The sequence below is a fragment of the Schistocerca americana genome, chromosome 8 (genome assembly GCF_021461395.2).
Source record: "Schistocerca americana isolate TAMUIC-IGC-003095 chromosome 8, iqSchAmer2.1, whole genome shotgun sequence".
Lineage (NCBI taxonomy): Eukaryota > Metazoa > Arthropoda > Insecta > Orthoptera > Acrididae > Schistocerca > Schistocerca americana.
The window spans coordinates 172,360,520-172,371,471 of NC_060126.1; the positions used below are offsets into that span (position 1 = coordinate 172,360,520).

At 37.6% G+C, this 10,952-nt stretch overlaps 1 long non-coding RNA gene across 1 annotated transcript in view; it reads right to left on the bottom strand.

Annotated features, from left to right (window-relative positions):
• LOC124544978 overlaps positions 1-4,693 on the bottom strand; it is a 95,388-nt gene extending 90,695 nt beyond the window's left edge. Inside the window, exons 1-2 of the long non-coding RNA XR_006967580.1 lie at positions 4,456-4,693; positions 4,002-4,339 (exon numbers count right to left, since the gene is read on the bottom strand). This is a non-coding gene — a long non-coding RNA (uncharacterized LOC124544978). The remainder of the gene's footprint in view (positions 1-4,001; positions 4,340-4,455) is intronic.
• Positions 4,694-10,952: the final 6,259 nt, after the last annotated feature.

Consider the following 10,952-nt stretch of genomic DNA (forward strand, 5'->3'; position numbering starts at 1 on the left):
CATTCAACACTCAACTGGCAACCAAATCTTAACACCAACTTATCTGTTTCGATATTGCAAAAAAGTTCATGGCATTGAATTTATTTATATTAAAAAAGAAATTACTGAAGATGGAAAAACTGATCAAGATAAATGTTTTGAGGATGGATGTACAGCGTCTGGTACAAGAGACCATTTTGTGCCAATTGACGAAAAGCGGCTGAGATTCACAGAGTATCAAATGATACATTGTCCTTTATAGCAAATGTTAACCGACATGCTAAAGTTGCTACTAAACACGTTGCCATTACTGAACTACAGCCTGGCCAGTATGTTGCTTGCGTTTATGGTGGAAAATGGTGGATAGGAAATATCTGAAGTTTCACGTGAAGAAAAAGATGCCTTTATTAATTTCATGCATCATGGAGCTGCTCAATCATTTCATTGGCCTACTAAAAGAGATATGCTGGATCCCAGAACAACAGGTAATGGCAGTCATACCAGTCCTAGCTGTTTCAATTATGGGGCAGCAACACAGTTTGCTGGAAGCAATAGTTTTGGACATAAAAAATTTAAAACATTTAATAATGGAAGAATTCTGTGTTACAGCTTGGGAAACACAGAGACCCAAAAAAAGTTTGGGAATTACTAGATACCCACATTCAGACTTGGGAACCTGCTAGATGTTTGCATTCTGACTTGAGAACCTGGTAGACACCCACTTTCAGGCTTGGGAACCTGCAGTAAAGAAACCCACCTGTGGCTGACCTTGCATGGCTATTGGGCATGGCCCCTTGCCGATGGGGTTACCAGTCTTGAGATTGGTAGTGGCATAGCCACCATGCACAAGGATTTTCCGAATTACAAAAAAAGTCAATAGTTTAAGTGAATTTTTTGCACCTTACCCAAAGAGACACCAAAATGTAAATAAGTTTTTCTAACAGAATGAAATGTGCTCTGTTGAATGGTGTTAATGAATGTAATGTGCTGGGTGTCCATTTTGAGATACGTGACTTTGAACCTGGGTATATTTTGATACATTCACGTTTTCTAGCAAATTTACAGGATGGTAGCTCAGTAATTAAACATACAAGCCAGGCCAAAATTTGTTATAGTAAACACCCAGATAGACAGTAGTTTGGCACATAAGACCATCTCAATAGTGCACTTTCTCCACTACTTATGCCTCATTAAACTACACATGGGGCACATTTCTCGCAACATGATTTGTTGCCCATTTCGAACTGAGATTATGCCAAATGCATTGCTTTCTGAACTACTTGCAACATTTGTGTGTAGAGCACACAAAGTTGTACCACTATACCCAGAAGCCCGAGTCTAGCTCTTTCACATTAGAAACAGTGGAATGCGAAACTTTACTATTTCTTCATGACAAGTGGTCTTCACAAAAATGGCTCTAGCACCTCAACCAAGTTAGAAGTGAGCCTGAAACTTTGCACAAGTTCATATATGGCACTCAGGTACATCCTGCACAAACTTCATCAAAATTGAAGACAGTTGACCTGGGATCATCTAAACTGGAACACTTGACATGGAATAACCCTTTGTGAAAAATTCCTGGCAATGATGTGCAAGAATGGCATGGTTCATTTTCTTAAGACGGAATTTCTACTTTGAAGAATATGGTCAGCATTGTTGTAGTGTATTCATCCATAGCTTTAATAATTTCTCAGCACTTTGACACATAAAGCTTATGACTATTTCACTGACCATGGTTTCTTAACAGGACTAACACATAACTATGTAATTGACTGATTCAGAGTAATTCATCTACTGATGCAAAATCTGCATCATAGGAGGCTTTACCTTGTTCTGATACTCTCACTGTTAGTCCGTCAAAATATTTTGAATACAAAAACTTGCCACTGAAAACATGTTCACTTTGACACAGTATTAAAATGAGAACACTTATTCCCAAACTGTACAAAGTCTGTTTTTTGTTTGTCTTATATATCACTCTTATGGATACACAAATAGTCAGCACACTTCACTCTCCTGTGGCCCCAGTCAGAAGACATTTTAAACAGTCATTTCCACAAAAATCACTGCAACTGTGTCAACTGGTAAATTCCTCAGGTAAACAGACCTCACTGGATGGTCTCGGATTTCTTACAAGCCTTTTCAGTAAACAAATTAGCACTGAACAACTACAATGCAGAAAACTGCAATGAATAACCACAACAAAGAAACTGCAACAAAGTTTAAGAAATAACTGCAACAAAGGCAATACAAATAAACATTATAACAAAGAAATTAGTAAGAAACAACTGCAGTGGAGACATACATTACACTCAAAAGTTAAAAAGAAAAGATTTTTCAAAAATAAAACCTGTTCTACTTAAAAGGGGGAGCTTTCCTGTACAGAGAATATAGTACTGGATGGTACTAATCAACAGAAAAACCCAACTATGCTGGATTGGCATTTCTTGAAAAAAAAAAAAATTCTGTGAACTATGTTGTTGTTGTGGTCTTCAGTCCAGAGACTGGTTTGATGCAGCTCTACATACTACTCTATCCTGTACAAGTTATAAATTCAAAAGGCGACAGTAAAAGAACTGACAGATATATCAAAATGAAGGATACAATTATAATGATATAGCAATTGTCTTTCAAAAACTCTCTACAAAATGTCTTGAACTGTTACAGAGATTCAGCATTTTAAAAATTTTTCCAAAATTCATATCTTCAAAATGGTGTTTACAGTGTCATCTTTGGAGGCCTCTATGTCGGGGCACGAATTTCTTTGGGGGGGGGGGGGGGGGCACTTATGCAGTTTAGCGGGTACGGAAAAAATTTATCAATTTTTTCAAAATTTGATCGATTATAGTCAAATTTGATACGCTGATTACGAATACGATATTTATTTTCGCCCCAGTCAATTATTTACATCAAAAAAATTGTTAAATTTTTTTAAAATTTTTTTATTTTTCAATATTTTGTCGATATAGTGAATTCTGATGCGCTGATTTCGAATATAACATCCATTTTCATTTTGCCTTGACCGTCGGCGATATCTTCTGCCCGATAAGCGCGGCGCTGCCGATGACGCAACATTGCGTAATACACTAACTAATCAGTATTTTCAAATCATAGGTGGCCGCTGCCGCGGCCGCATTCAAAAAAAAAAAAAAAAAAAAACTCCCAACCTAACCTCAAGTGGGCTACGCTACAGATCACTTTATTTATGAAAATACAAAGTACAATCACCAACAAACTTAACGTATTCACCCACAAAGCTCTCCAAGCCAGATACATTTGGAGTGAAAAATTTTTTCCGTACCTGCTAAACTGCATAAGTGCCGGAGTGTGTCTTACGGACTCCTGAATTTTAACATGTGCTAAATTCAATAACACCCAACACTATAAAGGTAACCTCCCTGGCTGGAGTTATACGGATTACGCCATTATGCCATGTGGGAACATCTGTTATGCTTTGACCATATACATAAGTAATCCACAGACGGCACATGACAAACCTGTAAATCACGTATCTTTGCCACACCCACCGTAACATACAAATTCACAAATTAACCCAGATATTTATAGAAAAATTAAGTTTAGATCACATCTCTGCACCCACAATGTAAGTCAGGTCATACTTATTGACAAAGAAGTCTCAAAATTGTCTAGAATGAGATACCCAAATACCTGAAACTTGCTCAGAATGAAATTTAAATTTGATAAAGGATTACCTTGTATACTACACACACTATCATATCAAATAACGAACAAATAAAACATGTACACAAATACCTCAAAACAATGACCAGCAACAAAATGGGTACACAATTCTTCTTTTAATGCTACATTCATTTATTTAAATTTACGATTTGACGCTGTTTCCCAAGGCAACCGAATTATGATCTATGGCTTAGAAATTATCTTTGACAACGCCATTAGTCAAAGTCTGTGACATATCCTTTTTTTCAGTTGACACTATGTATTTCAGAAATGGGGGGTTGGTAGAAAATTGTATCTTACGGTATAATACTTACACCCACCTGCAGTCGCAGCCGTTTAACAACTCAATGTGTGCACTATCTGTAGCATGCATGATATCTAAGAAATACTTCAGTTTCTCGCACATCGCACCTAGCATGTAATTAACGTGTGCATTTGCTGCTCCGATGCGAAAGCCCGCAGGCCCCGCGCCGTAGTCTTTTAGACAGCATCCTTCACGAAACGGCTAAGAAAAATTAATGCGTCATCTCTGGCGACCTTCTGAGCCAGGAAATGGGCCCTCTGTCAATCTAGCGACCTGGAATTGCGTCACCCATGGCCTTCCTGTCGATAGAGGTCCAGTGAGCAGCACATGCCGCGTCGCACGTAGTTCTTCGTCCTGTGGAAATGAAAACGGTTTCAAAATTTCCAGATAAACAATCGAGGTTACTGACACATCCGCAAAGAAACAGCTACGCATGAAAATCTTAACATCGACAGTTAACGTATACCTACCACTTTCACTGCTTGAATAACTTACCGCAGCCTACACAATATTTACTTCCATTACACCAAAACCCGAAACTTCTGAAATAATTCGCCGAATCAATTGGTTTGGTTTGAGTAAGTGTTCGAAGAGACTATTACAATTTATTCAGTATGTAACGCAGCCCTACAGCACCGCTAAACGACCAAAAGGCAAGCGGCCCTTATAAGGTCAATATCATTGCCCGATATTTGCCGCGATGCAATACTACTGATAGAGTGTGTGTGTGTGTGTGTGTGTGTGTGTGTGTGAGAGAGAGAGAGAGAGAGAGAATCTAATGGAATACACTGAAATACTTAAACAAGAATCTGAGTTGCTGCTCCGTAAATTCAGGTAAAAGTACCCCAATGCTACGACAGCTGAACATCATTAGTTCTTACATAAAACAAAAACTATGGAATCTACCGGCTTGCAAAAAAATTAATTACCACAGCATCACAGTCTGTCGTAAAATGTTTCGAAGCAGACTGTATACTACAAAATATGTACATTTTTACTGAGGAGTCTGATATTCTATTAGGATTGAGGTTTGAACAAGGTTTTTTTTTTTTGTTTTTTTTTTTCTTCCAATGCGAAAGTCACGCAATATCCTGTATTTGCTATCAGTCGCTCGACAAGACAGATGATTCATTAAAAAACGCTTAAGATTAAAATAGTTGGGAGAGAGGAGAAGACGTTGCAGTCTCTTACCATGACAGCTACCAGCGAAAAATTGCTTCAACGAAAGAACCAGCCTTCTAATCCATTCACTGTAATGCCAGTATTCAAATTACAAGGCAATGCAACGTAACGTAACGTTTCATCAACGTGACGCCACACTTAAATTTATCGTCCACGACCTCAAAACTAGGAGCGCCCAGCCCGATTCGCAATGAATTTTTCTGCTTTACTCTCTCTAAACACTAGAAACGGAGGTGGTGACGCATCGTGAAAAAAAAAAAAAAAAATTGCCTTCTGTATAAAAATAATAACGCTAAAGATTAAAACAGACTGGACTAATAAATTTAAATACTCACTACATACCGCTACTACAAACAACCATAAGCGCAACATCCTTGCGTCGACAGCTCCTCGTCACTGCTGCAGACTGCATTGCAGAGCTTTACGTTGTGCGGAGAGTTACATGTGGTCGCAAACCAGAAGTACTTCCGCGGCTCTATGTAGCAACCTTGCTTCCGCGGACTGCATGCAGCAAAATAGCTCGGGGAAAGTAACGGGAAAAACTTAGAGATGTGCGCAAGTAATGGAAATACCATATGCATTTTTTTTTGCATAATGCGTTCGAGCAGTGCAGAATAGTGCACAGAAAATGTAAAATGAAGTTAATCAAAACAACATTGTATTTTTGTTCTACAATTTGCCGATTGTATTAATCCGCTGCTGTCGTAACGGAAAGTAGTCCCACACAAGTAAAATCAGTACAAGTTATTAGCAGTTCTAATTTAATATTACCAAAATCATTATGTAAAAAAGCAAAGACTCCTTCCTCATTCTATTTTAGCTCTCATCTTTGTTTACATATAGTTACTAAGTATTATTATTTCGACGTAAAGGAAAAATTGTAACTGTAGATTTCCGCACTACGAGTTTAATCATGGCATTTGGCAAATTTGGCTACAATTTAAGGGGAAAATATGCGGTTTTAAGAGTTTAAAATTTCGCGACCCAATCCACAATAATAAAAGAACTTTACCATTTGCGTACCAAACAAGCAGAATTTCAAGACTGCACGACAAAAATACGTGAAATCTTTCACTTTTCTGGATAACTTAATTTAGTCATACTTTTGCGTGTTCAAACCTTGAAGGAAGAAAACGCAAATAAATTACGTACAGTGACAATAAGTACTGTTTGTCTCTTTAAGAATACCCACTGAATCTGTTATCAATGACCAACAACCTTCCTTCTCGAACTACATCTCGGCTCTGAGCACTATGAGACTTAACATCTGAGGTCATCAGTCCCATAGACTTAGAACTACTTAAACCTAAATAACCTAAGGACATCACATACATCCATGCCCGAGGCAGGATTCGAACCTGCGACCGTAGGAAATACAGGGTGGCCGAAAAGTCTTTCCCTGATTACATAAATTGATAACTCAGGCTAGAAGTAAGATACAAATGTGAAACTGGTGCCTAATTGTTTACAAACCATCAAAGGTTTTTTTTTTTTTTTTCACATCAGTAAATTTCCACATGAGCTTCCTTGTTAGCACGTAGCACAATTAGGCGATATTCAATTTCCGTCCACACATTAGCCAACATCACTGGTGGGATCGATTCAACGACTGTGGTTATCCGTTGCCGCAGAGTTTCAAGATCTGGTACACGTGTTCGGTAGACCTCGTCCTCGACATTACCCCATAAAAAGAAGTCTAATGGGGTTATGTCAGGAGAGCGTGGAGGCCAAACCGTTGGCCCATCACGACCAATCCATCGCCCAGGAAAGGTCATACCGAGATAGGCACGGTCGTCCAAACCCCAATGAGGCGGTGCACCGTCTTGCTGAAACAAGACATCGGGGTGATACTGAAGCAGCTGAGGAACAGTATACAGTTGCAACATGTCCAGATACACTGCAGATGTGATGGTAACCTCAGCGAAGAAGAATGGCCCGATAATTCGATCGTGCAATAGCGCGCACCAAACATTCACCTTTGGACTGCCTCTGGTGCACTCCATGACCTCGTCAGGGGGTTGTGAACCCCAATGCGCACATTATTGCGATTCACTACTCCACTGACAAAAAAGGTCCCTTTGTCGGAAAAGGCAATTCGTTTGAGATAACCATCATCGTCCTCAATACGTGATATCATTTCGACCGCAAAGTCATATCAATGTGTACTGTCATTGGGCAACAAGGCCTGAACGATTTGCACTTTGTATGCATGAAACAATAAACGTTTGTGTAAAATATCATGGGGAGAGCTTTTTGGCATCTGTATTTCACGTGAGGCCCTGCGCACCGATTTCTTTGGACTTCGCAGAAAAGACTGCCTTACAGCTTCCAACCTGTCTGCTGAGGTTCTTGGTCGGCCAGACCTCGGAAGGTCAGCAACCGATCCTGTGTTCTTGAACTTCTCATACAAGGCTTTAATGCTCTTGACATCAGGTGGATTCCTTCCAAATGTTGTCTGGAAGTGTCTCTGCACTGTGGTTGGTGATCGTGTCTCATGGTACCACAGGACACACTATGCCTTCTCCTGATTGGTAAACATGGCTTCTTGGGCACTGCACCTCATCCACTACTTAAGTACTGTGAACCTAAAACAGAAAAAAAAAAACCTTTGATAGTTGTAAACAATTCGACACAAGTTTCATGTTTGTATCTTACTTCTAGTCTGAGTTATCAATTTATGTCATCAGGGAAAGTCTTTTCGGACACCCTGTATAAACAATTAAGGTTCACTATTCATTTCATTCACCACTTGCAGCGGAAATTGTTTGAACATCAAACGTACAATTAATAATTTTTACAATGAAGTTTTTACAATTTAATTCCATATTTTTTGAAACATTGTTAAGTACTAACATCAGCCATGTTTATTTCAAATAATTCGACCATCGTGTAAAACGGGTGATCAGGTAACCAATTACATTACATTGATACTTGTTCCATAGATTGTGAACACATTTCGCAATGATGCGGGACTTCATATCCAAAAATTCCTCTACTGAGCAGCAATTGCCATTCAGAAATTCTTTTGTTTTTAAATGTTGATTGGCTGTCTGACAGACTTTTAATGCCATATGCCAAATGACCAAAGATTTTTGTGGCAGCATAATTCACCCTTTTCTGTACCAAAGTCAGATTCAACTCAGAATAGGAAGACTATCCTTTCTGCTAGCTATTATTTTTAAATGGGTTATTAATGACACATTTTGCAAGTGAATATATGTAGGTGTATATCCCAAGCTCTTTAAACAAATGTCTGCAAGCTGATATTGGGTAGGCTGCAGCTATTATTCCGATTAAAAGCTTTTGAGCAATGAATACTTTTATCAAAGGTTTATTACCCCAAAATGAGAGCATTGAATGAAAATAGCCATAGTAGGCTAACTCACTGATACGTTTATCAACAACATTTCAATAACCCTAAAAGTGTAAGTAGTGGCACCTAACTACTTCAGCAGATCATCAATGTATTTCTTCCAATTCAATTTCTCATCAATGCATTCACCCAGAAATTTTGAATAATCTGCCTTAGTAATAGACTTAAGTTCAAAGGCTCTTAATAGCCGGCCAGGGTGGCCAAGCGGTTCTAGGCGCTACAGTCTGGAACCGCGCGACCACTATGGTCGCAGGTTCGAATCCTGCCTCGGGCATGGATGTGTATGATGTCCTTAGGTTAGTTAGGTTTAAGTAGTTCTAAGTTCTAGAGGACTGATGACATCAGAAGTTAAGTCCCATATTTCTCAGAGCCATTTGAACCATTTTGAGCCAAAGGCTCTAAATAATTTTCTGAATGACTATGTACAATTTCCCCAGCTAATTCTTGTTTGTTGGATGTGATTAGTATACTTGTATCATCAGCAAAAAGAACTAGTTTTTCATCTTTATGAATATAGAGTGGCAAGTCATTGATACCATATATGTTAAGAACAATAAGGGATCAAAGGCTGAACACTATGGGACACCTTTCTTGATACCTCCCCAGTCATAGGACTCTGCTGATTTTTGCACACTATCTGTTCTTTTCATTTCAACCTTCTGCATTCTTCCTGTTAAATATGAATTAAATCATTTGCACACTGTCTCACTCATGCCACAATACTTGACTTAAGTATTTCTAGAAGAATTTCATGATTTACAGACTCAAAAAACTTTGAGAGATTACAAAATATCCCAGTGTGTGATGTTTGGTTATTCAGAGCATATCGTATTTGTTCATTGAAATAATTTTCTGTTGAAAAGGCTTTCCTGAAAACAAACTGATATTTTATTAGTACTTCATTTTTACAAATATGTGAAGCTACTCTTTAATACATTACTTTTTCAAGAAATTTCTATACAGCTGCCAGAAATGAGATTGGATGATAATAGGTAGCATCAGACCTATTCCCTTTTCTTTGCAATGGTTTAACAATACAATTTTCAAATTTTAAAACCAAGTGGACACAGTAATGGCATCAAAATACAGAAGTGAAGACTGTAAACCACTGTTTAAAGAATTAAAAACCGTTCCAATGTCATGCCTTTATATAATGGGACTGGTTTGTTTTGTAGCTTGGCATTTAGGAAACCTACACATAAATGTAGATTGCCCCACACAGACTCAAAACTAGACACAAATCTCAGTTAAAAATTATAGCACACAGCACTAAATTATATGCTTATAGTGTTAAATATATGGGCATAAAAATTTACAAACATCTCCCATCAGAGATCAAGACAATTAATTAATAATGTGAAGAAAATGAGAATAAGACTAAAACAAATTTTATTAAATCACTGTTTTTGCTCTGTTACTGCATTTCTTTACACAACATTCTAATTTCTCCTTAAAGCCCACATTCTTATATACAATGTAACTCTGTTTAAATTATTACTTTTTCTGTCTATGCATTTGTATGCAAACCTAAACTTTGTAATACAGAAGTGAATTTCCCCATTTGTAATTTATTTTCAAAGTATACTTTTGAATTTCCATGTCCTTTGCTTGTATATTTCTTTCCCTTAATAATGTGAACTTACTTAGAACTATTGTGCACTTCTGAACTTTTCACAAGATATCCAAGTGCATGCTTTTCTGTTCTTGGCATGACATATGTATTACATATCATTAAAATAGCACTGTCATAATCATTTTAACCATGTATCCTCTCATCTTCATTTTTGACTTGTCCTATAGCATCATTTAATTCTCTTCACACAATGTATGATCTACAGGATAAATAAAATCCCAGTTACAATTACAATAGCTTATTTCAGCATATCTGGAAAAATGCCGTGTTGCCGTGAGCTGCTACATATGTGTCAGGGAATCCTACATATTTGTTGGGAACAATCAAATAGTTTTGAAAATAACATAAGTGTGAGAAAATATTGGAAGCTAATTAAAAAGTTTTAAGCATGTTATTTTGTGAGATTATGCAGTCTTTGTCTCAGTATATCAAGGTTTAGTTTGCCTCTGGTAACGTGAAGGTGTATAGTCTCTCTGGCGTTGAATTCATTTAAATTGACTTTGACATAAAGCAATGCTGTGTAGATATATAAATTAACAACAGTTAGTATCTGGAACTTGATAAAGAGGTAATGGCAGTGTTCCTTAGTTTTAACTTTGATAGTTATTGTGATTACTTTTTTTTATTTCCAGAATTTAACTGACATAGCAGAAATGCTCCCACAGCAATATTTCACTGCAAATGAGTGACTGAAATAGGCCAAAATATGCAACCTTCAGATACTCACTAGAAAGTCCACCTTTCGGTTTCCACCCAAGATAGCATACTCTTTCTATTGT